Source organism: Triticum aestivum, chromosome 6A, assembly GCF_018294505.1.
Source record: "Triticum aestivum cultivar Chinese Spring chromosome 6A, IWGSC CS RefSeq v2.1, whole genome shotgun sequence".
Classification (NCBI taxonomy): Eukaryota; Viridiplantae; Streptophyta; class Magnoliopsida; order Poales; family Poaceae; genus Triticum; species Triticum aestivum.
In genome coordinates, this window is record NC_057809.1 from 493,310,834 (window position 1) to 493,337,074 (window position 26,241).

The 26,241-nt window shown below is 45.6% G+C and overlaps 1 long non-coding RNA gene and 1 pseudogene across 5 annotated transcripts; one reads left to right on the top strand and one right to left on the bottom strand.

Annotated features, from left to right (window-relative positions):
• Nucleotides 1–7,268: 7,268 nt before the first annotated feature.
• Nucleotides 7,269–12,487, top strand: LOC123128066 (uncharacterized). Of its 5 annotated transcripts, XR_006462927.1 has the most exons (5): nucleotides 7,274–7,673; nucleotides 8,788–9,057; nucleotides 9,239–9,469; nucleotides 9,995–11,866; nucleotides 12,073–12,487. It is a non-coding gene; the product is annotated as an uncharacterized lncRNA (long non-coding RNA). The 5 variants fall into 5 exon arrangements; XR_006462928.1 differs by having other exon boundaries at nucleotides 7,270–7,673; nucleotides 9,341–11,866; XR_006462925.1 differs by having other exon boundaries at nucleotides 7,271–7,673; nucleotides 9,239–11,866.
• Nucleotides 12,488–12,787: 300 nt separating this feature from the next.
• LOC123128065 (polyubiquitin-like) lies at nucleotides 12,788–15,643 on the bottom strand (annotated as a pseudogene).
• Between the last annotated feature and the right edge of the window lie 10,598 nt (nucleotides 15,644–26,241).

Here is a 26,241-nt window from a genome sequence, read left to right on the forward strand (position 1 = left end):
TGAGCCCTGAGAACGAGATACGTGCGACTCCTATCGGGATTTGTCGGCACATCGGGCGGTCTTGCTGGTCTTGTTTTACCATTGTCGAAATGTCTTGTAACTGGGATTCTGAGACTGATCGGGTCTTCCCGGGAGAAGGAATATCCTTCGTTGATCGTGAGAGCTTGTGTTGGGCTAATTTGGGACACCCCTGCAGGGTATAAACTTTCGAGAGCCGTGCCCGCGGTTATGTGGCAGATGGGAATTTGTTAATATCCAATTGTAGAGAACTTGACACTTGACTTGTTAAAATGAATCGACCGCGTGTGTAGCCATGATGGTCTCTTTTTGGCGGAGTCCGGAAAGTGAACACAGTTTGAGTTATGTTTGAATGTAAGTAGTTTCAGGATCACTTCTTGATCACTTGTAGCTTCACGACCGTTGCGTAGCTTCTCATCTTTCTCTTATTTGCGTATGTTAGCCACCATATTTGCTTAGCACTTGCTGCAACTCCACCTCATTGCCTTATCCTACCCATAAGCTTAAATAGTCTTGATCTCGCGGGTGTGAGATTGTTGAGTCCTCGTGACTCATGGATACTTCCAAACAGTTGCAGGTGCCGATGATACTAGTGCAGGTGATGCTACTGAACTCAAGTGGGAGTTCGATGACGACCTTGGTCGTTACTATGTGTTGTTTCCTGATGATCAGTAGTGGGGCCCAGTTGGTACGATCGGGGATCTAGCATTTGGGGTTTATCTTCCTTTTATTCGAATTTGACCGTAGTCGGTCTATGAGTGTATTTTGGATGATGTATGATTTATTTATGTATTGTGTGATGTGGTGAGTGTAAGCCAACTCTATTTATCCATGTCTTATTCATTACATGGGATATTTGTGAAGATGACCCATCTTGCGACAAAACCACTATGCGGTTATGTCTCTAAGTCGTGCCTCGACACATGGGAGCTATAGCCGCATCATGGGCGTTACATAGGGTACCATAGGTTGCTCATAGTATTATTCATAAATGTTGATCTATGTTCATTAAGGGATGTTTCATTCATGAAGGTGTTGTTACCATGTAAGAAATTGTCCATGATATCAAATCAGGTAAAGTCGCATGATTCTTTCGAAGTTGGACTTTGAGAAAGCGTATGACAGGGTTAATTGACTGTTCCTTTAGCAAGTGTTATTGCACAGAAGATTCGAGGCAGCCTCTGTGCATTGTATCATGGATTTGGTCTTGGCGGGCAAACTACAATCTCCCTCAATGGCAAAGTGGGCCCATTCTTTCACAAATGGTGGGGACTTAGACATGGAGACCCTTTGTCCCTGCTATTATTTAATTTTCTTGCAGACACCCTAACAACTATGGTGGAAAAAGCACGAGATGTGGCCATATCCGTGGGGTGGTCTCTCACCTGATTCTGGGAGTGGTATCCCAACTTCAATATGCGGACAATATGATGGTGCTCTTTGTACCAGATCGACACAACATTGCTATTATTAATTTGTTCCTACACTATTTTGAAGTGATGTCAAGGCTATAAAAATCAGCTTTCACAAATGTGAGGTTGTCGCCATGGGGATGGACGGCAATGAGGCCAGGAAAGTTGTTAACCTCCTTGCTTGTAACTTGGGAAAGTTCTCGATTACATATATCGGCCTTACCATTGGATACGAAAAGCTTACTATCAATGAATGGGGGAGCCCTCTATACCAAGGTCGCAGGTCATGTGGCGTCGTGGTGAGGAAAGTTCATGTCCTTGGTTACCTGACTTTGTCACCACCAACTCGTGTCTTTCATCCCTACCTATGTTCACCAAGGGGATGTTTATGTTGGTGGATGGAGTTCATGGGGAGTTTAACAAATCACATACCAAATTAATTGGGCCCAAGCGCAAGTATCATACAAAAGTGGGCGGCTATTTTCTGTCCTAAGAGCCTTGGGGAGAGAGGGTGCTTAATTTTTTTAATGTTGTGCCCTCCATGCGAAATGGATCTAGAAGCTCTTGCAAAATAAGTCGGTCTGACCTTCTCAACCCAAATATTTCCCGATCTCCATTTTCTTCGGGTGTACTACTGAGGGTTTAGGGTTGACCTTTTGGAATTGTGCTTGGAGCCAAATTCCACATGCACAATAGTCGATTGGTTAAGTTTTTATTAGACTCCTGGTTGGGCGTGGGACCGTTGTGGCAACATTTTGAAGATCTATATGACATCACGGTCGAGACGGACATCTCGGTTGCAGATACGCTCACCCAGCATCCCCTCCCCCCCCCTCTGCACATCGCCTTTAGGCATGCCCTTCCCAAGAGGGGAACAACAGTAGGGTAATGTTGTGAGAGGTGATGGATGCTCCCATCTCTCTATGGGCCCCTCAAACCGTCCTGCCTCACCCCTCCCCTCACCGTCATCCACAGCGCCACCAGGGAAAGCTTGGTCGGCAGGGTGGCGGCGAGACTTCCCTCCTTCGAGCATCTCGACCGGTGCGGGACAGCTGGATCACGAGGAGGTGTCGGCCTTACGCGGGGTCCGGCGGCGCGGCGAGCGGGCAACCCTTGGTGAAGTTGTGCGCGGGGCGGTGCCGCCGGCAGGGACGCGAGTTCACAGTGTGGTGATGGCTGCATGGTGGGCACGACTAGGAGGTCGCGGGCACCGCCGGGTTCAGATCGAATCTGGATTTGACACCTGGACGCGGTCGGCCAGTGCGGGGTGGTGGTCTTCGCCGCTGACCATGTCGGATCGGTTGATGAGGCGCCTGGCTATCTACTACACATGTTCTTCTCGGTCCTTTCGTTGGGTTGAGCCCCATGGCACTCTCATCTCTATAGGTTTCGGTTCATGGCCCGTTGCTGGATTCGAAGCAGACGAAGGTTTGGTGGTATAGGATGGGGACCGGAGGAAACTTTGGTCGGCTGGTCCGGCCTGGCATCGATGATACGTCTCCGTCGTATCTACTTTTCCAAACACTTTTGCCCTTGTTTTGGAATCTAACTTGCATGATTTGAATGGAACTAACCCGGACTAACGCTGTTTTCAGCAGAATTGTCATGGTGTTATTTTTGTGCAGAAATAAAAGTTCTCGGAATGACCTGAAAATCAACGGAGATTATTTTTGGAATATATAAAAAATACTGGAAGAAGAATCCACGTTAGGGGGCCCACACCCTGTCCACGAGGGTGGGGGCGCGCCCCCTGCCTCATGGGCCCCTTAACGCTCCACCGACCTCAACTCCAACTCCATATATTCGTGTTCGGGGAGAAAAAAATCTGAGAAAAGGATTCATCGCGTATTATGATACAGAGCCACCGCCAAGCTCTAAACTCTCTCGGGGGGCTGATCTGGAGTCCGTTCGGGGCTCCGGAGAGGGGAATCCGTCGCCATCGTCATCATCAACCTTCCTCCATCACCAATTCTATGATGCTCACCGCCATGCGTGAGTAATTCCATCGTAGGCTTGCTGGACGGTGATGGGTTGGATGAGATTTATCATTTAATCGAGTTAGTTTTGTTAGGGTTTGATCCCTGGTATCCACTATGTTCTGAGATTGATGTTGCTATGACTTTGCCATGCTTAATGCTTGTCACTAGGGCCTGAGTGCCATGATTTCAGATCTGAACCTACTATGTTTTCATGAATATATGTGAGTTCGTGATCCTATCTTGCAAGTCTATAGTCACCTATTATGTGTTATGATCCGTTAACCCCGAAGTGACAATAATCGGGATACTTACCGGTGATGACCGTAGTTTGAGGAGTTCATGTATTCACTATGTGTTAATGCTTTGGTCTGGTACTCTATTAAAAGGAGGCATTAATATTCCTTAGTTTCCAATAGGACCCCGCTGTCACAAGAGGGTAGGACAAAAGATGTCATGCAAGTTCTTTTCCATGAGCACGTATGACTATATTCGGAATACATGCCTACATTACATTGATGAACTGGAGCTAGTTCTGTGTCACGCTATGTTATAACTGTTGCATGATTGATCGCATCCGACATAATTCTCCATCACCGATCCATAGCCTACGAGCTTATCATATATTGTTCTTCGCTTATTTACTTTTCCGTTGCTACTGTTACAATCACTAGAAAACCCAAAAATATTGCTTTTTCTATCGTTACCACTACTATCATATTACTTTGCTACTAAACACTTTGCTGTAGATATTAAGTTTCCAGGTGTGGTTGAATTGACAACTCAGCTGCTAATAGTTGAGAATATTCTTTGGCTCCCATTGTGTCGAATCAATAAATTTGGGTTGAATACTCTACCCTCGAAAATTGTTGTGATCCCCTATACTTGTGGGTTATCAATCGACAGCGTCCCTCAACGCTGTTACCCTTCTTGGAGGCGAAGCCGAGGTCCCTCCTATCCACCTCCAAACACCTCCCAGACGAAATTCTGAATTTAGACTGCATTGGGCAGCGGCGACGTCCTGCGCGTCGTAACCTTCATGGAGGCGCTGTCTTGGGAGGCTCAGTTGTTCGGGGGAGAGTTGCTATGGGTGGTGGGCTCCGCGTAGCTCCAGCAGTGGTGATGGTGTGGTGGTTGGCAGGAGGAGCGGCATTTTATCTACCGCGTCGATGACGACGAGTATTGACGGCATGGTGCAGCTGGACCTCGACGACGGATGCGGCTGGATGGACGAGAGCAGGGCGGTGGGCCTGTTTGGCGCTGTGGCGGCGTTGACGACAGGCCTAGAAAGGTCGATGCATTAGTACTTGCTCTAAAGATGGATCAGTGTAAGACGGCGACGATGACCCTTCCAGCGTGCACATGTGGTGCCCACTGAAAGTGCGCCGAACCGGTGTGTTACCCAGTCCAGGTATTGTGGCTTGGATGGGGCATCCAGCATTAGATGTTAGGTGTTGGTGCCATGTCTGTTTGGTATTAGGCTCGGACATTCAGCATCCCTTCATCATGGGGATAGGAGTAGCGACAAGTGTTGCTAAGATGGTGGTTTCAGGCTTACTTATGTATTACCTTGTAATGGCTTTGTGAATAATTAATAAAATGGCCACATGCATCGCCCAAATGCAGAGGCCGGGGTGCATCGTCCTTTTCAAAAAGAAATCTCTCTGCGCGCCCTGATAAGATCTCTTGGCATTTAGCCTCACCAGGTCGCTTTTCGGTTAACTCCCTATACAAAAAACTTTCAGACAATCTGCCTTTAGGTCACGCTTTGCTCCTCTGGCAAGCGGTTATGCCTCTCAAAATCAAGATTTTCTTATGGCAGTTGATGTGCAACCGCTTGCCTTCCTTGCTTAATAGTGACTATAATGGCCCTTCGAACGGTTCATATGTGCTTTGTGGGACGCCTGAAGACACTAACCACACTTTTTTCCATTGTGTGATGACCAAGTTCGCTTGGAGCTGTGTCCGGGAGGCATTTTCGATCTAGAACGTATTTCCCTTGTTTCCCGTCTTTGGGGCTCTTACAAGCCTGTTGCTTGGCATTGTATTGCGATTTTTCTTTGGGCTCTTTGGCATGTTTATAACAAGCTTGCTATAGAAAAAATGTCCCCTTCTCATCCTACTGAGTACTGATTGCATCTTTAAATGTGTCATTTTTCTACCGCAATGGACATCGGTAGGGAAGCAGGAGGGGGACGAGATGAAGGTGGCGATCCTCAAGCTTAAGACAGATCAACACCATAGCGCAAGCCCCTCCCGTTGGCACCTAGGGATAGGTGCCTTTTGCCCGAGTCGGTGTACTATGTTGCGAGCCTTGGCTCTGTATGTTAGAACTCCGTTTTATTTTGAATCGCATCCTTGTGATTGTTATGTTATGACAGATGTTCACGTTTATCGTGGATTTATTAATTTAAAGTGGGACGCACTTTCGTTCTAAGAGAGATGACGTTTTGAAGTCTTAAATTTTCAAAGAAAACCCCACTAATATCCAAGTATCCAAAAAACTGACATCAACGACAAAACAGGGCTAATAATAAAGCTTAAAAAGGCAAAACAGAGACAGTAGACCAGTGACGGCGAGCGATCTCTCACTAGAGTTGTGCATTGTGCCTCGGCTGGAGCCGCACGCTGCTACTCCCTCCGTTCCAAAATAAATGACCCAACTTTGTACTAACTTGGAACGGAGGGAGTACAAACCACTATTAGAACGGAGGGAGTACAAAGTTGGGTACAAAGTTAGTACAAAGTTGGATCATCTATTTTGGAACGGAGGGAGTACAAACCACTATTAGATCCGGACGAAATAAGTTCTCATCGTGCGTACAACAATGTGGCCTGCCTCTACTCTAGAGGTAAACCTATGCTAGTTTAACCCCTTGCTCAGTCCAAGTTGTTTCTTTGGTGGGTTCGATGTCACATTGTGTATAGGGCTCGACGTCAACGTTTTTGACCAGTCTAAGCACTAGACTTTAGTTTTGTTCGCACGAGCGGCACAAATTCTGAAGGGAATCCCGAGTTCCTTTCTGCTACTTACGATACTACCAATACCAAGATTCTGTTTTCTCTCCGATTTTACTCGGAATTACCAGACCATACGATTTTTGCAGATTTAATTCTCAGTCCAAATCTTCAACTACTACAACCTATGCAAAATAATCAAAAGCCATGCAGAAGGGATTAAAATTAGCAGGCGCAGGCAGTAGGTCAAACTTCAACAACAACAACAACAACAACAATAACAACAAAGCCTTTAGCCCCAAACAAGTTGGGGTAGGATAGAGGTGAAACCCATAAGATCTCGCAACCAACTCATGACTCTGGCACATGGATAGAAGCTTCCACGCACCCCTGTCAAATTCGGTCTACCCCGCCCTCTCTTGACATTCTCCGCACGCTTTAGCCGTCCATTATGCACCGGAACTTCTGGAGGCCTGCGATGAATATGCCCAAACCATCTCAGACGATGTTGGACAAGCTTCTCTTCAATTGGTGCTACCCCAACTCTATCTCGTATATCATCATTCCAGACTCGATCCTTCCTCGTGTTGCCACACATCCATCTCAACATACGCATCTTCACCACACCTAACTGTTGAACATGTCGCCTTTTAGTCGGCCAACACTCAACGCCATACAATATTGCGGGTCGAACTGCCGTCCTGTAAAACTTACCTTTTAGCTTTTGTGGCTTGACGCTACTTCATCCATCCGGCTTTGGTTCGATGGTTCACAGCAACCATAACGAAATGTCCAACGACAAGAATACATCTCTTTAACAGTCGCTACAAGGGCGCTTCCTGGTGATGTCCACGTCGGACTAGCGTGAGACAAAAAAATTCGCTCAGTTGAGAAGAAAGATTCACATAACACCTCCCCCAGGACTGCTTTCTCTTCCTTGCTAAGCAAACCCCACCTCTTCCTCTTCAGCCTTTCTCAGGCACGCAACCTCCGCCGTCTCCGGATCGTTCTCCGGCATCCCTCCGCCGCCACTTCTCCTCCCCGTTCCTAGCCAAGCTCCGGCCCTCCGCCATCCCCTCCTCCTTGACCGCCTCTCTACTCCTCTGAAGATGGAACACGGGCCAGCTGCTACGCCTGAGCTGGCACAAGGTCATCGGGCAGAGGAGGTCCAGCGCCGACGAGCCACTCACGCCCGTGTCTGAGGTCTCGGAGGCGCTGGAGTTGCCGGCCTTACTGAGATGGGTCGGCGGGGATGATGGTGTTGGGGTCAGGAGGGAAAGGCCACCGACGAGGATGGCGGCATGGCAGGGTAAATTCCTCTCCATCTCTCCACAGTGCTGTTTACAGATTTTCTCAAGCGGATGCGCTTCTGTGTGTCCATGTTGTTCCTTGCTAGCTATATGCCTATTTTTACACGTTCTTATGCTACTTTGCAAAGAAAAATCTGGGATTTTGGTCAATGGGGATCGATTAACATGTTCAGGATTCAGACACGAGCTCCTAAAATGTGCTTACAGTTTTTTCACTTTTCTCCATCCCTACAAATTGCAAGATGGATCAGTAGGTGTTCTCTGGAGTGAATTGCTAATCAAATCAGTAACGCTGGGGTAGTTCCCTTATAAAGCGCTAATTGGTAATTTAACCAATCGAACAATAATGAATCATGAGGAGTAAGTCATGCATCATATGTTGCTTATACAAAGCTTTCTCCACTGATAACCTAAATGATTAGAGTTCATGCCTAACTTGTGAGGCCCAGATATTTAAGTAGACTGTAGAAGTCATTATAATTCTTTGGAAGTTCCAACTTGGAACTACTTATATCTTCGTTTCTATATTTGATTTCTTTTCTTATGAAAACATAGTTGCGATATTTGCAGTTCGGAAACAATGCACCCTGTTCAAGTACTCTTAGACATTAATGCACAGAACAGTTATGCAACAAGCCTTTTTGTATAAAGTTCAAATTATATACATTGCAGATTGCAAAGGGGGTTAGTTTTATCTTTTTGTTAATATAGACCTGCTTCGGTATTTTGCATGGTTATCCTGTAATTTATTTATTTTTTGAACAATCACTGGGGGGAGAGGGTCCCCACCTGAGTTATCCTGTAATTTATGGATCAGTATTTTCCATAAAGCTCCCCTTTGGACTATGGATTTATTCTGCTCCAGCTGTGTTGCATTAGTTTTCCAACAAAAAAATTCTAAGATTTATCATATGTTTTCATGCTGATATTTTTTAAGTTGTCGATAGTCATACTTCATATGCTTTGATGAGGAATTCATTTAGCAAATGATCTTTTCATGTTGAAGTCGATATCCTCTGCAACTTAAAAGTATATTTGCATATGAATTATTTGATGTCACTATATGATCCTTTAGGTCCTTATCTGATTTATTTACATACCCTCCTCCTTTAGGGCTTGTTCGGTTAATCCTCTCCCCAAGAGGATTGGAGGGGATTGGCAAGGATTGGCTTGTATTTTGACTTACAAGAGGTTTAAATCCCCTTCAAACCCCTTCAATCCACTCGGATTCGCACCCAACCGAACAAGGCCTTAGGTGAATTGGAAGATGTTTTGACATGTTAAAATGGTGCATCCTGTGCTAGTTGACTGGTCAATCTTTTCATTTGTTGGGAGCTGAAAGTTGTATTTCCAAATTAACAGAGGGTGAACCGTGGTTCTCAGGTATGATGCAAAGCATTCCATGTTGTGTTTACTAATATCAGGTGCTCATTCACGTATGATTTTATTGATTATTGAAGAATAAACAGGTTATATAGTGTTTGCTTGGACTGTAAATTTTCTCTCTTATCATTTGTGAATTTTAGCAATTGTTTCTTATTGATCCGTCTTTTCTTCCCGGTAGGTGATATCAGAATTATCGAGTCCTGCCAATCACATGAGATCACTGATCTTATTTTGGTGCATGGTTAGCCTGATGGTTTGATTGTCTGTCATCTATCATTAGGGACAACTGCATACTTTGGTTTACTCAATGTGGTAAATGCCCATGTCTGTTTTATTCACGATGAGCAGATGCAGTATACAACATGAGACAACATTCTTGGCGGCAGCTCGTGGTCCCATTTTTTCGCAGGTAACACGACATGATGGTGTTCTACGGCCCATTTGGCATACTTTTTGTCTTCGCTTTCTTGGACGGTTATTCATTAGTCCAATGCTTGACATCAATGTGGATTCATTTAGGTGTAGATGTTGTAGGTTGCAGATACTAAATTTAGTCTAGGTGTAGATGTTGCAGGTTGCAGATACTAAATTTAGGATTCATTTAGTATCCAATGCTTTCATTTTCACACCGGTACTGAATTATTCTATACTAAATTTAGGATTTATTTTTCAGTTACACCATGTATTTGTTTTTTCACTTCCTGCCGGTGCTGAACTCTTTTGCTTGGCCATGAGAAGGGCAGTGGGTGAAAATGTTGGCTTAGAAATTTAGAACATCATTGAAGTGGTCAGGGGTCTGGTCGTGTTAAGTAAACACTGTACAGAGTCAGTCTGGCACTCCTGTACATCAAGAATTAGCTGAACCTTTCAGCAGTAGCACATTTATGTATATGAATTTGTGTTCGCATATGTTGACCCTCTTTTAATATTGTAGGACCTGCCAAATTTAGTTGCAAGTAAAGATGCAGATTTTTCATATGTTGATGCTGTTTTTTGTTGCTTGGCACATGTAACAACACAGGTTGGTAGCTTCATCATGCTTTTTCTGAGATTTTTTTCTATCAATTGCTAAACTTATGAAGGAATCCAGTTATATGCTCAGCTCTCAATTGGAAGATAAGATTTTGTATCGAACACACTTAGAGCAATGTCTGATGGCAAGTTTGTTATCAAGAAATTATTAAAGGCTTACCCCAACAATTGGAGATTGTTGGTCCCTCTGCGGTATGCTCTATACAAACACATGCTTTACCTATGTTGGTATCACCTCGGTTGCTATTGAACAACCAATCTTTCAGACTTACCATGCTCGTAGGATTTTCGATTGCGTGACATCAATGAGTATGCTGAGTGGTATGGCACTATGGCCATGCTCATAGGGCACTGAAACTTCAGGTGTTCTTGAGTACTATACCCTACAGACTTGTTAATATACCAGCCATTGGTTACACAAATTTTGAAGTTACTCAGTTCTAAAGTTCCAGTTTACTGAGATGTTTCATCAATTTCTTTGTACATTACCTTTGGAGCTTGGATTAGATTCCTGTGTAGCCTATGATGTCTTCTAGTCCTCTTGTGTCATTATGTTTGTTTGTTGTGAACTCATAAGAGGTTGTATATGGTTTGACGGAGGTTCTTCGAGATGAAATAAGAGATGTGCGGCTTGTTGCCAACCCCCGCATCTATTCAGCTCCCTCTTGTTGCTCTAATTAAGGTGAAAATTAATAAAAGTTCTTAGTCTTCCCAGATCAAAGCAACAAGCATTTAGACTCAATAGCCCTCACTTGTGAACCATCTGTTTTTGTTTTTGTAATATCTTTTTTATTCTATCCAAAAAGAGGTTGTTATTCATGTTATTATTATTTATTAACCTGCATTCGATGGTTATGCAGTAAGACAGTAACATGCTTCTGTGAGCAAACGTTGATGTTTAGATCATGTACAACAGTGCATGTAAATATCATTTCTTTTATTTAGAATTCCACACACCCAATTCATATGAGAATATCTTGAGAAGATCAGTTCTGCCACTGCTGCTGTTGTAGAATGAATTGGATGAGCTCTTCCTTTAGTTGCTGCTACTTTTAGCCCTTATTTCCTTGAGAACATCTTCAAAGTATAGATAAGAAAATTACGTGGCTATAGAAGGATATATGTCATTCAATAAAACACCAAAGAAAAATAACTTTGAAATCTATATATTTTATTGACTGTGCACCTATTCCATCTACTAAATAACTTCTGTGAGGTAATCCTGATCAGAAGTTTTATACAACTTCTCTTCTTTGAAGCTTCTTTTCATTCCCGTGCTCTCCTCTTTTATATGAATTATGTAGGTGGACCTGTTAGGCCGTAATATTACCATGTGCTAAGATTTTGTTCCTCTGTGTTGGATTTGGTTACAAAATCAAGGGATAGAAAATATGAATATTCGTGTGCTGCCCACCAATGGAACATTTTGTTTTTTTACTGTGACTATTCTGTATTTTGTTTGCTTCGTCCAACAACGACGTTGACTGGACAAGAGGTAGGTTTTCCCTTTGTGTTTAGATTCTTATGTCTTTCCAGATGCTCTATTTTCAACCAATTGAATGATTATATTAGCCCTGCAGTTGTAATCAATCCCCGGGAAACGAGCAACTAGAGCAATCAATAATTCGTGACTACGTCTGCTTCATGCTCTACAGGGAGTCAGATGGCTGTCCTAAACAGAGGGTCGGTGTTGCACGAGCTGAAGCTGCGAACACCTTCATATCCTGATCGTCTGAAAATCTTTCTTAGTTGCTACAGTACTCTATTTCATGAGGTACTATTAATTTTATCCGAACTTTTATAAATGGTTGGTGGTTGGTTCATTTATCCATCCATTAGGTTCTCTCACATTTTTTTTTGCTTCTGAATTTTTAAAAAAGTGTTCGTAGTATGTATGATGTCCATCTTATTGCTTCACCAAAATGTTTATTAGAACTCAAGTTGTTTTTGCTTACCGTGTCGTAATCTGGTGTTGAATAGGTTCCATATTGATTGATATTCAGCACCAATCTGCAAAGAACCAATAGGTGACACATCCTGAGTCCTTCGCCGTGGCGTGGACAAGACGCCCTGCCGGAGCAGGGTGTGGATGAGTTGGTGGCTCCGGTCACGCACACCGGCTGGTACTGCTCCGGCGAGCCACCGCTGCCGTTGCCTGTCTCAATCTCGCTTGGCATCAACTTTAGGCGAGGGCGCTGAACGCAGAGAAGGGAAGAAAAAACTATGGGCGCTCTTACTAGAGCTGTAATTATGCACATCCGAAAAGAAGCTAAGCTGCAGTGTGTCTGTACTGTGCTACAGACGAGATTCGTTTGTATTGGCTGTCATGCATTTCTCTTTACTTTTCACATGAAGTAGCAACATAATATGTTGATGAAAGAGCTCACCATTGTCATGTGTATGTGCTAACAAGAGGTGAACAAAGTAGTTGAATGGGCGAAGGCAACCTGGCACCGCAGAGTAAAGTAGTTGAATGGGCGAAGGCAACCTGGCACCGCAGAGTCACCACTCAGGTGGCGCCACCCGGTGGCGCCCCAACCACTAGTGCTGCACCAAGACTATCGTAAACTACAAGTGGAAGAACAGCCATATTGCCTAACCCTCAGAAGTACTGCACTTCCCCACAATCAATAGACAGAAAAGAAACACAGTTCCAAATAACAGGAACATGTCACAGAAATGGAACGGTGTACTATGAAATAACAGGAATACTCTGAAATATTGTAGAAACATGTCACATACATAGAACGGCGAATCAAAACAGTACAGGAAGGCATTGCTAATAAGTTCAAAATGGAACATCAAACAGTACTAGGGGTAAAAGGAGCAGACATCAAACTGCTTTAGTTAAAAGGCCACCAAAGGCCACCACGGAGGCGCAGGACAAGATGAAGAGTGGATTCTTTTTGGATGTTATAATCTGCCAAGGTACGCCCATCCTCCAGTTGCTTCCCTGCAAAGATAAGCCTCTGCTGATCTGGAGGAATTCCCTCCTTGTCCTGGATCTTGGACTTCACATTATCAATGGTGTCAGAGCTCTCCACCTCAAGAGTGATGGTCTTTCCAGTTAATGTCTTGACAAAAATCTGTATGCCACCACGTAGGCGGAGGACCAAGTGAAGAGTAGACTCCTTCTAGATATTGTAATCCGCCAACGTACGCCCGTCCTCGAGCTGCTTTCCGGCAAAGATGAGCCTCTGCTGGTCAGGCGGGATACCTTCCTTATCCTGGATCTTGGCCTCCACATTATCAATTGTGTCAGAGCTCTCAACCTCAAGTGTAATGGTCTTCCCGGTTAGCGTTTTGACAAAGATCTGCATCCCACCACGGAGGCGGAGGACCAGGTGAAGGGTAGACTCCTTCTGAATATTGTAATCTGCCAAAGTGCGCTCATCCTCGAGCTGCTTTCCAGCAAAGATGAGCCTCTGCTGTCAGGCGGGATACCTTCTTTATCCTGGATCTTAGCCTTCACATTATCAATGGTGTCGGAGCTCTCAACGTCAAGAGTGATGGTCTTTCCGGTTAGTGTCTTGACAAATATCTGCATGCCACCACGGAGACGGAGGACTAGGTGAAGAGTAGACTCCTTCTGAATGTTGTAATCAGCCAATGTACGCCCATCCTCAAGCTGCTTGCCAGCGAAGATGAGCCTCTGTTGATCTGGTGGGATACCCTCCTTGTCCTGGATCTTTGCCTTGACATTGTCGATGGTGTCCGAACTCTCAACTTCTAGAGTTATGGTCTTCCCGGTAAGAGTTTTCACAAAGATCTGCATCCCACCTCTCAGGCGGAGAACAAGGTGGAGGGTAGACTCCTTTTGGGGCTTCTTTGATTCAAAGGATTCTCGAAGGAATTTTGGAGGATTCTAATCCTTAGGAATTTTTCCTATCTTGGTTGTTTGATTCGTAGGATTGTAAACCATAGGAATTTTTCCATATGATTCATTTGCACTAGATTTCATAGGAAACATCCCATCCACTCAAACCTCTTTGAAAGAATCCTGGGTTTTTTCTATGCACAATCAAACACTCGTACCATCCTGTAGGATTCCAGACGACATTCCACTCTAATCCCATGTTCTTTCTATTCCTGCGTTTTGGAAATCCTACGAATCAAAGAGGCCCTTGGATGTTGTAATCGGCCAATGTCCGGCCATCCTCTAGCTGCTTGCCAGCAAATATGAGCCTCTGTTGGTCCGGAGGAATGCCCTCCTTGTCCTGAATCTTGGCTTTAACATTGTCAATGGTATCTGAACTCTCGACCTCAAGAGTGATAGTCTTGCCTGTGAGGGTCTTGACAAAGATCTGCATCTGTTTCACAAAAAATATGACTGTCAACAAACAGAACTACATTTGAATTTGGATAGACCAGCGCAAAACATAGAGACCCATATGAAACAGAAAGCATGTGTACATGCAATGCACGCATAGCAAGTTGTATATGCAGCCCAGAAATACTAAAGTAACTTCTTTCTACACTAGGAAATCTTAGAGACCAAACATAATTCATGAGGTCAATATGCCCATCGAGACGCAAAGGTCATTCTTGTTGTAGTTAAGAATGTCTACAGATAATGCACCTACAGCCAACAGATTGTTTAAGCTGGATTTATCAACACCTGTAGTTAGATTAGAACACTGCAACATCAACAGACTTGCGATCCCTCAACTAAAAAGTTAATGTTTGCACAATGATAAATGCTAGATTGAGAAAAGACAAGCCCTGAATGCTATCTCATGGGTTATTGGGGATCACATTAGTTTCAGGACAGGTTTTGCATCAACGAATGTTTAAATCCAAAATCCCAATCACATCAAACCCACAATACATGATCCAAAAAAAAAACTCTACTCCGCGGTTTATAAAATAAATAAATCAAACACCTGACGGTGCAGCGTACTACAAGTTCAGAAAAACAATAATGCAAATAGTCGTCAAACAATTAATCTGACTCATAATTCATAAAGCATAAATTAGATCACTAGAATCGTAAACATACAGATCAAAACTCTATCTTCACCGGTGAACCGACAATGAAAAACTGAATATACCTCAAGGAACCAGACATTAACCATAAATCAGAAATTAAGAAGACTATATGTAGATTGTTATTGGTCTTGATTACCGTGTGATAAGAGAGAAGCATTTTTTCCTACTTTAAAGTGCATTGGGAAGATAGAAGTACACTCTTTTGTGGACAAATTTTGAACCTAGATGTACACTCTTCACCGGACGGAGGGAGTAAATCAGAGTCTCGAAATCGATCAGACTGCACAATCAAATCACAACTGCCTCGACTTTACAGACCCTATCGCAACCACCTTATGAACCGGAACTTAGGTTTCAGTCGAATCTCAATACTGGGGACGTCGCGGGAAGCGGAACCGATACCTTGGCGGGGCGACGATTGCTGTCGAAGACGGTGCGGCGAAACGACGACGAGCGGATTGGGGGAGAAGGGTTGTGGCGACGGTGATTGTGATTGGACTACTGGAGAGTTGCGGACGAACTATTTATGAGAGGATAGACCGTGCCTTTTTTCCTAGTGCCTTGGTTGGTTAAGGGTAGCCCGGGTTGGACCGCGTTTCCTACGGGCCTTGGTCGGCTTCTAGAACTATCGAGGCGGATCTGGTGGCAGAGACGGGCCTACTAACCGCACGCTGCGGCCCATGGAATGCTCCGCACCCAAAGCCGGCCCAAGCGGCTGCTCCCCTAACAAAAAAACAGGCGGCTGCTGCTGCGACGGCCGACCTATTCCACCGATGTCGGCCCGGTGAAATAAAACGGCGCGTACCGGCGAACGCGAAGACCCCACTTCCGTCGACGTCGAGCTCACGCACGCTGGCCCGGTGGTCCACTGCTCAACCCCACCACCAATCCAATGCGCAGCCGCGGCCGCAGACCGCACGTCGTGGGCACGAGGAGCTGTTGGCGGCTGTGCCTTTCCTGCGCCGAAAATAGCATCCCTGAACATGCAAGCACCCACACACACACACTGCTGGATAAAAAACTGTTCGGTTTGCAGCCGTGACCATCGCAGCCTCGCACTGTGCCCGTGTCAGAAAACTCGCTGACCTCTTCCAGATACATTGCATACTCAGTACCACATACATATCTTGGCCGCAGCTAGCGGACGACGCCGATGGTGTTGATAAGCCATCAAACCCTGCATGATGATTGATGAGCGAGTGAGAGGGGCGGTTGCGTGCTTCCGACGTAAGTGGCATTCATGACAAAGCTGTCAAGGTCCAACTGCTCCTCCCGCCGCACTGTTACGGATGTCACGGGGGGCACAGCTACGGGAGAGTGGAACCCAGCCCACGCACCGTTGTTGATCCTATCTCGCCGAGAGTCGCCGGCTCCGGCACACCGGCCGGGCCAGCTGCGTCCTGCACTGCATGCGATCGATGCATGCGTGCATGGACCACCTAGCCACCCGATCGGTCATCGGTCAGAATTAAGCGAGCCACGGTACGTTGAGCTAGCATGATTAGCTGCTCCTCACGTCGCATGCATGCAACCACTAACAGTGACACACTAGCTGCTCCTATCGTGTCGTACGTGTTTGCATGTGCATCGTGTGACCGCAGGACATGTATGCGCGGGCACGCTTTTGTTAGGCGGATCAGATGGCTCCAGTCGCTCGTATAGATAAGAGGTAAATACATCAGAGGTCTTAGAACTTGCACGCGGCGGTCATTTTGGTGTATAAAGTTGCAAAATACGTGTTTGTGGTCACTAAACTTGCGAGACTGTTCAAATACAGTCACTCTCTCTGTACGCGAGCGTATCCGTCGATGCCAGCATGGCATGGGCCCGCTGTCAATGACACATGGACGCATTTTTGCACAAAACCCCTTCTTCTTCTTCTTCTATGCAAAATAAAAAATCAACAATCGATGGGACGAAAAGTTTAACTGTTAGATCTCGAACCCCGACCTAATGCTAGTACAATACAGGTCACACAAACTGCGCCACACATCTGTAGACAGCTATTAAGAATAACTAAGATTAATGTACAAAAACGGAAGCGCTCATGGAACAGAAATGGGTTGTGGTCCGGCGACCCATTTTGCACTTGTTTATTTTTCAGAAATTTGTAGATAGTATGCAAATTATAATGCCATTAATAAGATAATTTCAAATAATTTTCATGTATTATTCTAAAATAATACTTATGAATTATAAAAATGTTTGCATAATAATAACACAAAATAGTTTTTAAATATTCATAATAACACCTATTCGTTTTATTTGAGAAATTCGTGGATCAGAAAAAATTGTTCATGTATTATTTTCAAATAATATTGTTTGTGCAATTCAAAATATGTACATGCGTTAAAAAAACTACATGGCATTTATAAAAATGTTTAAACACTGTGAAAAATATTCATGTAAATTAAGAAATGTACATTGCATTTAAAAAATGTTGACACATTTCAAAAATAATTGTGAGTTTTACACAATGTACAATTATGCTCGCATGGTTCAAAAAACTGTTCGCGTAGTTTTTCTATTGCATGAACATATTTTGAATTACACGAACATTTTTTACAATGTTTAAACATTTTTTAAAATGGTACATACTTACAGAGAACAAGAGTGATAAAAACATATACATTGTCTATCTCTAAATTACATCACATGTCGCAGTTGCTTGGTGGTTGGCTTATGCACGAGTGAATCTCCATGTCACACGTTTGAACCCACCGGTTGCACTTTGCATTCTTATTATTAGAAGACATAAATTTCTTCATTATCACTTTTTGGGTCCACCCGGATAGGATATACAGTTTAATATAGTAGTGCAAAGTAAACACATGATACTGTTGGCGTGGTGGTTGTTCAATCGTGCCACTTAGCAGTACGTCCAAGTATGAAACTCCGCCGCCCCACTATTTTTCTTATTTTAGGGGTTCCTATGTAAATAAAAAAGAACTGCGGGCTTTTCTACAAATCTATCATACAAGAGCAATTACGCTGGCTGACAGCGGGCCCGTGCCATGCTGGCGTCTACAGATACGCATGCGTATGGTGAGAGTGACTGTATTTGAACGGCCTCGTAAATTTAGTGACCACAAACACGTATTTTACAACTTTGTGCACCAAAGTGACCGCCGCACGCAAGTTCTAAGACCTCTGGTGTATTTACCTCTATAGATAACCAAGGGAGGGAGTGTTGGAAATATTAGCACTTTTTTGATTAGACTTATCCACAAGTAAATAGTAAGCATGGCATGAAGGTATGCATATCATAGCAATACCTAAGCATACTAGCACGTACAGAACATAGAATCGAACATTCTATGAGCAGCACATATACGGCTAGCATAAGTATGAGTAAACGAGGGATGAACAGATCATACTCTCCGGTTGGCCAGGCCAACGCGGCGGCTGCAGCAGCAGCCTCGGCGTCGTCCGTGGCCTTCTTCTTAGCGGCGGTGTCGTCGGCTATGGTGTCAATGTAGAGGAAGTAGTGGAAGAAGAGCCGAACATCGTTGGGGACGGATCGGGAGCAGTCGCGTCGAGACGCTCCCCAAAAACCTTATTGCCGTTTTCCCGGGCAGGATCTCGAACGACAGGGTTCCGGAGGCACCTGCTCTCCCGACCGGTCGTGCAGGCGGTCATCGGGATGGGATCGCCGGAGGCAGCACAGAGTGAGGAACAGTAGATGACGGCTAGGTCACGCGAGAGGGAGTGAGTGAACCGAACTAGGTTACTCACTGGCCAGAGCCTTCTTATATAGTCCGTAAGAAAGAAAGTCGTGGGCCTTGTGGAGGCCCACGACCGAGTCGGCCCACTCCCGACAAGGGAGTCGTTGTTCCCGGCAAGCGTCGCACCCCGGCAACGGGTCAACGAATCACAGCAACGAGGGTCCCGGCAAGGGTCGCACCCCGGCAAGGGGTCGACGAATCCCGGCAACGCAAGTGAGCCCACAGTCCAACGTCTTGGACAGTGGCCCACATGTTAGCGACTCGTTAATTAATCCCTAATTAATTAATTCATTCCTGAACGGCAAAAATAAGCTTTGTCTCGGCTCATTTCCGCAACCCGCAACCCGCGGCGCGTGTGCGTCGTGGCGAGGCGGGCGGCGGAGGAGGAGGAGCGCGCGTGTACCACTCCTCTTCCCAAGCTCCCAATGGCAAGTGGTAGATCAGCCCTTATAAAGGGGTCTCAACTCTCCTCAACTAGCAAGGTGGGACTAAACTTCGCACCACCTGCCATCTCATACATGGGCCTCAAGATTAACCAGGGATTAGTGTCTTATATGGGCCTAAGCCCATCCATAATCGAACAACCCCCCACCAGATCTCGAGGCACATAAGTTTGTCAACTGTTCCAAACAATGTTTGATATACCAGTATTTTCAGTGGAGACTGTTAAGTTGAACTTCCATCTAGAGCAACAGGATTAGACTTCTTCACAACTGAACAATGGACTATGCCTTGAATTGTCAGTTTGGCGTGCAGAAGTTTCGCTTATTGTCAGCTGATACATGGCTGCCGAAGGCTAAACCCCACGGGTGGAGCTTATTAGTCATACTCCGTACCTTCTCATGAGCTTAATAGAGATTCCCCAATCTCATAGACTGTGACCGGCAGTCGGGCTCACATAGGTGTGTTCCTCCAAAGAATGCTCTGTAGGTTAGCATCTTGCTTACACAAGCTTTGGAACACATTAAGACAAAAGTTAGCCTGCCTTACAGAATTGAGAGTATTGTGCATCTCCAATGGAGTGGGTTAATTAAGGATACTCTCCTCAGTTGACCGCTGGATTGTTTTCCCGGGTCCTAATTCACGGGATCTCCGATCACATAGGTTGGGTTACCCCCATGGCAACTTGTATGGGTCTCATACCCATCTCCCTCGATGCATTTTCTATCACAATCCGTGATAGCCCTTTCGTAAAAGGGTCTGCCAGATTCTTAGCCGTCTGGATATAATCCAACGCTATTACTCCAGAGTTTCTTGATTTTCTGACAGATTTCAATCTTCTTCTTATGTGCTTTGTGGATTTCATGTTGTCCTTTGAACTCTTAGCCTTGGCAATCACTGTTTGATTGTCACAGTTCATAAGGACAGCCGGCACTGGTTTATCAACCACCGGCAAATCCATCAAAATCTCTCGAAGCCATTCTGCTTCGACGCATGATGTGTCTAATGCTGTGAGTTCTGCTTCCATAGTCGATCTGGTTAAGATCGTCTGCTTGCAAGACTTCCAGGAAACAGCACCACCACCAAGTGTGAAGACATGTCCACTTGTGGCTTTCATCTCATCAGCATCAGATATTCAATTCGAATCACTATACCCCTCAAGTATCGTCGGGTACCTAGAATACTGAATTCCATAGTTCGCAGTACCTTGCAAATAGCGCATCACTCGCTCAACAGTATGTCAATGCACATCTCCTGGATTGGAAAAAAACCGGCTCAGTTTGCACACAGCAAATGAGATGTCAGGACGAGTAGCACATGCTAGGTACATCAGTGAACCAACCACTTGAGAATATCTCAATTGATCTACAGCCGTGCCTTCGAATTTTCAAATCCGCACGCTAGGATCATATGGTGTTGCAGAAGGTTTGCAGTCCGAATATCCAAAACGGCTCAAAATCTTCTCAACATAGTGGGATTGCAAACGTGTAATTCCACCCTCAGAATTTCTCAGTAGATTGATGTTCAGGATAACATCAGCCACACCCAGGTCCTTCATCTCAAAGTTATGAGATAGAAAAGACTTGACCTCCTCAATTACCTTGAGATGGGTCCCAAATATCAGTATGTCATCGACATACAGACACAGTATAACTCCTTTGCCCCCACCATAGCGATAGTATACATATTTGTCAGCTTCGTTCACAACAAAGCCAGCAGATGTCAGAGTAGTGTTGAACTTCTCATGCCATTGCTTAGACGCTTGTTTCAGGCCATACAAAGATTTCACTAGCTTACACACCTTTCCTTCCTGACCATTTACTACAAAGCCATCCGGCTGTTGCATGTAAATTTCCTCGTCTAGCTCTCCGTTAAGGAAAGCCGTCTTAACATCCATCTGATGAACGAGAAGACCATGCGAGGCAGCCAAAGCGAGTAACACTTGAATGGTTGTCAGTCTAGCCACAGGTGAATAAGTGTCAAAGAAATCCTCTTCTTCTTTCCGGGTATAACCCTTGGTCACAAGCCTAGCCTTGTACTTCTCAACAGTACCATCGGGCCTAAGCTTCTTTTTGAACACCCACTTACATCCTAATGGTCGATAACCATAAGGACGATCAGTGATTTCCCATGTCCTGTTAGCCAAGATGGAATCCATCTCACTGCGGACCGCATCCTTCTAGTAGTCAGCATCCGGAGATGCATAAGCTTCTGAAATGGAACTGGGAGTATCATCATCCATGAGGTACACGAGGAAATCATCACCAAAGGACTTTGCAGTCCTCTGTCTCTTGCTCCTGACAGGAGCTTCCTCGTCATCCTCCGTGGAACTCTTATCACTTTTATGTTCATAATATTCCATCGGAATAGCAGGTTCAGGAGTCTCATCAGATTCCAGTCTAGAATTGCTTTGCATATCTCTCATGGGGAAAATATCCTCAAAGAATGTAGCATCCCTAGACTCTATAATTGTACTGACCTTCTGGTCAGGTACCTCAGATTTCACCACTAGAAATCTATAGCCAACGCTATGCTTGGCATAGCCAAGAAAAACACAGTCCACGGTCTTTGGTCCCAACTTGCGCTTTCTGATTATCGTCACATTGACTTTCGCCAAACAGCACCAAGTGCACAAGTAAGAGAGTGTAGTTCTTTTATTTTCCCATTGCTCATAGGGAGTAGTCTCATTATCCTTTGTGGGAACTTTATTCACGACATGACACGATGTCAATACGACCTCCCCCACTATGCCTTGGATAAACCCGATGTATCTAACATGGTGTTAACCAAATCAGTTAGAGTACGGTTTTTCCGTTCGGCAACCCCATTTGACTGGGGTGAGTAGGGAGGCGTCCTCTCATGAATAATACCATGTTCCGCACAGAATAAATCGAACTCATTAGAAAAGTACTCTCCACCACGATCAGACCGGACTCGTTTTATTTTCTTCTCAAGTTGGTTCTCAACTTCAGCCTTATAGACTTTAAAGTAGTGTAGAGCCTCATCCTTAGTATTTAACAAATACACATAGCAGAATCTAGTGAAATCATCAATCAGAGTCATGAAGTATTTCTTTCCACCTTTAGTCAACACACCATTCATCTCATAGAGATCTGAATGTATGAGCTCTAGAGGTGCCAGGTGTCTCTCCTTCGCAAGCTTGTGAGGCTTACGAGGTTGCTTAGCTTACACACACGCATGGCACTTAGAGCCTTTGGCTAAAGTGAAACTCGGTATTAAGTCCATCTTAGCTAGCCGCGTCATACAACCGAAATTTATGTGACAAAGACGTGAGTGCCAAACCTTAGATTCGTTCACATTAGAATGAATTTGGCTCACGACTTTATTACAGAAATCCTCCAGGGAAAGGCGGAACAAACCACCACAATCATATCCTTTTCCAACAAATAGTCCACACCGAGATACGACTACCTTGTTAGACTCAAATACTAACTTAAACCCTTCTTTACATAGAAGGGAGCCACTAACGAGATTCTTCTTTATGGCGGGGATATGACGCACGTTCTTAAGTTGCACGATCTTTCCCGAAGTAAACTTCAGATCTACCGTGTCAACACCATGAACAGAAGCATGTGAGCCATTCCCCATCAGGACGGAACAATCTCGTGCGACCCGGTAGGAAGAAGACAAAGACACATCAGCACATACATTAATATTGGCCCCAGTGTCAATCCACCAATCGGTGGGCTGACAAACTGAAAGTATGGTAAACAGATTACCATACCCAGATGCCGCACCATTATTGATCAGAGTGACATTCACAGACTTAGAGTCATGTGCTGGCTTCTTGTACTTGTTTGGGCACTTGTTTGCCCAATGTTCATCTGAACCACAAGTAAAGCAGCCGTCTCTCTTTTTGTCTTTCTTCTTACCCTTCTTCTTAAAGGTAGTATTCTGTTGGACAGAGTTCTTTCCCTTGAACTTGTGGAAGTTCTTCTGCACCACATTGGCGCTAGAAGAACCCTCTGCCCCTTTCACGCGTGAGTCCTTTGCTCTCGAGTTCTGCTCAACACTGAGATGACCAATGACATACTCAACAGAGAATTCACGTCTCAAGTGCTTGAGAGAAGTAGCAAAGTTCCTCCAAGTAGGAGGGAGTTTTGCAATAATGCAACCCGCGACAAACTTGTCCGGTAACTCACACTTCAGGAGCTCCAGCTCCTTAGCAATGCACTGTATCTCATGAGCCTGGTCCAATACAGAACGGTTATCAACCATCCTGTAATCATGGAACTGCTCCATGGCATACAACTCACTGCCAGCATCAGTTGCGCCGAATTTGACTTCGAGCGCATCCCATAAGTTTTTGGCAACGCCCATATGAATATAGGCATCAACCAACTTGTCTCCAATCACACTCAGAACTGCTCCCAGAAAGATTGTGGTTGCCTCCCTAAACGCCTTCTCTTGATCAGGAGCAATCATTTCTGTGAGGGACACACCACGAACCCAGAACACATTCATCGCTGTGAGCCACAAGGTGGTCCTAGTCTGCCAACGCTTAAAATGCGTCCCGGTAAAATTTTCCGGTTTCAGAGTAGCAGCAAAGCCTTGAATCAAAAAGTGCCTAAAATAAGGTTTTTGGATTGTTGGAAATATTAGCACTTTTCCGATTAGACTTATCCACGAGCAAACAGTAAGCATGGCATAAAGGTATGCATCTCATAGCAATACCTAAGAATACTAGCACGTACAGAACATAGAATCGAACCTTCTATGAGCAGCACATATACGGCTAGCATAAGTATGAGTAAACGAGGGATGAACAGATCATATCCTCCGGTTGGCCAGGCCAACGCGGCGGCTGCAGCAGCAGCCTCGGCGTCGTCTGTGGCCTTCTTCTTAGCGGCGGCGTCGTCGGCCATGGTGTCGATGTAGAGGAAGTAGTGGAAGCAGAGGCGAACGATGTTGGGGACGGATCGGGAGCAGTCGCGTCGAGACACTCCCCAAAAACCTTATTGCCGTTCTCCCGGGCAGGATCTCGAATGACAGGGTTCCGGAGGCACCTGCTCTCCCGACCAGCCGTGCACGCGATCGTCGGGATGGGATCGCCGGAGGCAGCACACAGTGAGGAACAGTAGATGACGGCTAGGTGATGCGAGAGGGAGTGAGTGAACCGAACTAGGTTACTTCACTGGCCAGAGCCTTCTTATATAGTCCATAAGAAAGAAAGTCGTTAGCCTTGCGGAGGCCCACGACCGAGTCGGCCCACTCTCGGCAAGGGAGTCGTTGTTCTCGCCAAGCGTCGCACCCCGGCAAGGGTTCGACGAATCCCGGCAACGCATGTGAGCCCACAGTCCAACGTCTTGGACAGTGGCCCACATGTTAGCGACTCGTTAATTAATCCTTGGTTAATTAATTTATTCCTGAGCGGTAAAAATAAGCTTCGGCTTGGCTCATTCCCGCAATCCGCGGCGCGCGCGTGTCGTGACGAGGCGAGGCGGGCGGCGGAGGAGGAGGAGCGCGCGTGTACCACTCCTCTTCCCAAGCTCCCAATGGGAAGTGGTAGAGCAACCCTTATAAAGGGGTCTCAACTCTCCTCAACTAGCAAGGTGGTACTAAACTTCCCACCACCTGCCATCTCATACATGGGCCTCAAGATTAACCAGGGATTGGTGTCTTATATGGGCCTAAGCCCATCCATAATCCAACAATCCCCCACCAGATCTCGAAGCACATAAGTTTGTCAATTGTTCCAAACAATGTTTGATATACCAGTATTTTCAGTGGAGACTGTTAAGTTGAACTTCCACCTAGAGCAACAGGATTAGACTTCTTCACAACTGAACAATGGACTATGCCTTGAATTGTGAGTTTGGCATGCAGAAGTTTCGCCTATTGTCAGCTGATACATGGCTGCCGAAGGCTAAACCCCACGGGTGGAGCTTATTAGTCATACTCCGTACCTTCTCATGAGCTTACTAGAGATTCCCCAATCTCATAGACTGTGAACGGCAGTCGGGCTCACATAGGTGTGTTTCTCCAAAGAATGCTCTGTAGGTTAGCATCTTGCTTACACAAGCTTTGGAACACATTAAGACAAAAGTCAGCCTGCCTTACAGAATTGAGAGTATTGTGCATCTCCAATAGAGTGGGTTAATTAAGGATACTCTCCTCAGTTGACCGCTGGATTGTTTTCCCAGGTCCTAATTCACGGGATCTCCGATCACATAGGTTGGGTTATGTAACGCCCTGAGACCGATGTGCCAGGTGTCGTCCAGTTATTCGCTGTTGTTCCCTTGTCATTGCTTGCGTGTCATGCATTGCATATCATGTCATCATGTGCATTTCATTTGCATACGTGTTCGTCTCATGCATCCGAGCATTTTCCCCGTTGTCCGTTTTGCATTCCGGCGCTTCGTTCTCCTCCGGTGGTCATTTCTACCTTTCTTTCGCGTGTGGGGATTAAATATTTCCGGATTGGACCGAGACTTGCCAAGCGGCCTTGGTTTACTACCGGTAGACCGCCTGTCAAGTTTCTTACCATTTGGACTTCGTTTGGTACTCCAACGGTTAACCGAGGGACCGAAAAGGCCTCGTGTGTGTTGCAGCCCAACACCCCTCCAATTTGGCCCAAACCCTACCAAACTCTGCTCCATGTCTTAGAGCGTTCGATCACGATCGCGCGGCCGAAAACCGCACCTCTTTTGGACTCTCCTAGCTCCCTCTACCTATAAATATGTGGACATCCCCAAAATTTTCGCGGATGAACCCTAACCTTCGTCCACCTCGCGCCGCCGGACAAAACCGCCCGCGCCCGGACATGTCCGGCCTCCCCTACGTCGAATCCGCCGCTGCCACGTCAGCGCGCCGGACCTCCTCTCTCCTCCCCGCCGCTGAAGCCGCCGGCCCAGATCCGGCCCGCGCGGGGCCGAACCGGGCCAGATCCCGCGCCGCCGCCTGCCCGTACGCCGCCTCCCCGCACCGCGCCTTCGCCGCCATCGCCGAGCTCAAACGCGGTGCGCTCGCTGGC